Source organism: Cyanistes caeruleus, unplaced genomic scaffold (genome assembly GCF_971803275.1).
Source record: "Cyanistes caeruleus unplaced genomic scaffold, bCyaCae1.hap1.1 HAP1_SCAFFOLD_212, whole genome shotgun sequence".
Lineage (NCBI taxonomy): Eukaryota > Metazoa > Chordata > Aves > Passeriformes > Paridae > Cyanistes > Cyanistes caeruleus.
Window position 1 is genome coordinate 42,501 of NW_028255998.1, and position 2,505 is coordinate 45,005.

Consider the following 2,505-nt stretch of genomic DNA (forward strand, 5'->3'; position numbering starts at 1 on the left):
CTGTCGGCCGGCCGCAGGGGTAGACCTGCTGTCGGCCGGCGGCCGGGGTAGACCTGCTGTCTGCCGGCACCCGGGGTAGACCTGCTGTCGGCCGGCCGCCCGGGTAGACCTGCCGTCGGCCGGCCGCGGGGTAGACCTGCCGTCGGCCGGCCGCCGGGGTAGACCTTCTGTCGTCCGGCACCCGGGGTAGACCTGCCGTCGGCCGGCCGCCGGGGTAGACCTGCCGTCGTCCGGCCGCCGGGGTAGACCTGCCGTCGGCCGGCCGCCGGGGTAGACCTGCCGTCGGCCGGCCGCCGGGGTAGACCTGCCGTCGGCCGGCCGCCGGGGTAGACCTGCCGTCGGCCGGCCGCCGGGGGAGAGCCGCTGTCGGCCGGCGGGCCGCCGCGGGACGCGTCGAGCGGCCCGCCCCTCTCGGCCTGAGCGCGTCGCCGCCTTCGTGTCTCCCCGAGAGGGAAGGAGGGAGCCCTCAGAAGCCGGCGGCGCTCCCTCCCCCGTCCGGGCGCGAGCAGACGGCGGCCCCGCCGCCGCCTCGGTTTCTGCCCGCCCGGCTCGATCGGCGGGGCCGCCGTCCGCCTGCAGGTTTCGGCGGGGCCGGCCGGGGGCCGAGCGGGAAGGAAGCCGCCGTGGGCGCGAAAGCCTCCGAGAGAGCGCCGGCGAGAAAGCTTCCTCGGAAAGGGAGGGCGCCGAGGCTCAGGCCGCCGGCGGCCCCGTCGGCCCGCTCCTCAGCCCCCGCAGGCGTTGTCGCAGTGCCGAGCGGCCGGCCGCTTGAGGAGGAGCCGCCCGGGGCGTGGGCGGGGAGGGGCCGACGGCGGCGGCCCGAACCGTCGCCCAGCAGGGGGGCGGGCGGGGCAAGCCCGGAAGGAGGTGCCGAGGCAGGGTGACGTCGGAGGGCGGGGCCGCCGGGCCGGCATCGCCCGCCCAGCAGGGGGCGGGGAAAAGCCCGGAAAGGCGCCGCCGCGGGAGCGGCGGTTCCGTGCCCGGGCCCCGCACGCCTCGGCGGCGAGCCCCCGGAGGCGGGCCCGGGGCCAAAGACCTCCGCGGACCGCCGAAGAGCCGGCCGCCCGCCCGCCCGCTCGCCGCTTCTGCCGGCGATTCGAGTCGAGTCACGCCGGGGGCCGGCGTCTTTCTTCCCGCCGCGTCCCACCGCACCCTCCCGCCCGCTTCCTTTCCCCCGCTGTCCGCCCCCAGGTCCCGCCGGCTGGCCGGTGCCGCTTCTGCTCCCCGCAGGCGTGGCGGGGACGCCCCGCGGCCGGTCGAGCGCGTCGGCAGGCCGGGCGCGGGCCGCGAGCCGCCCGTCGGCTCGGCTGGGAGGCGTCCGGCCGCGCACGCAGGAACGGAAATGGGATGGGCCGAGAATTTCGGATCCCGGCGAAGCGTTGGTGTTCCGCCCCGACGCGAGAGCCGTCCTTTCGGGAAAAAGACGAAAGAAGAAGGGAAGGGGTGGGTGCGCGTGTGGCCGTGGGTGAGGGCGTGTGCCTGCGTGCCTGCGTGCGTGAAAAAAAGCAAAATAAAGCAACGGTCAAAAATACGCCTCGGTCTAGGGAGCGGCAATATCGGGAGGGACGGGGCCGCCGAAGCTACCCGACGGCCGAGGGGCGCACAGGTCGGTCTCCCGCCTCCGGGGCAGGCCGCCGCCGCCGCCACCGCCGCCGCCGGGCACGGCGTCAGAAGCCGCAGGGGGCGGCCGGCGCGGAGGCGGCCGACAGGACTACCCCGGTGGCGGGCGGCCCCGGGAGGTTGGGTCCACCCAGGGCCGGGGCCGCCTGACAGGCCTGGCCCGGTGGCGGGACACGAGGCAAATTTCAGCGGGGTACCCTTGTCTCCCGGACGGGGAAGACCTGCTGCCCGTGGTCGGGGCAGCCCTGCTGTCCCAGGTCGGGGTAGACGTGTTGTCCCAGGCCGGGGTAGACCTCCTGTCCGCGGTCGGGGTAGACCTGGTGTCCCGCGGTCGGGGTAGACCTGCTGTCCCAGGTCGGGGTAGACGTGTTGTCCCAGGCCGGGGTAGACCTGCTGTCCCAGGTCGGGGTAGACGTGGTGTCCCCCGGTCGGGGTAGACCTGCTGTCCGCGGTCGGGGTAGACGTGTTGTCCCAGGCCGGGGTAGACCTGCTGTCCGCGGTCGGGGTAGACGTGTTGTCCCAGGCCGGGGTAGACCTGCTGTCCGCGGTCGGGGTAGACGTGTTGTCCCCAGGCCGGGGTAGACCTGCTGTCCGCGGTCGGGGTAGACGTGGTGTCCCCCGGTCGGGGTAGACCTGCTGTCCGCGGTCGGGGTAGACGTGTTGTCCCCCGGTCGGGGTAGACCTGCTGTCCGCGGTCGGGGTAGACGTGTTGTCCCAGGCCGGGGTAGACCTGCTGTCCGCGGTCGGGGTAGACGTGGTGTCCCCCGGTCGGGGTAGACCTGCTGTCCGCGGTCGGGGTAGACGTGGTGTCCCCCGGTCGGGGTAGACCTGCTGTCCGCGGTCGGGGTAGACGTGTTGTCCCCCGGTCGGGGTAGACCTGCTGTCCGC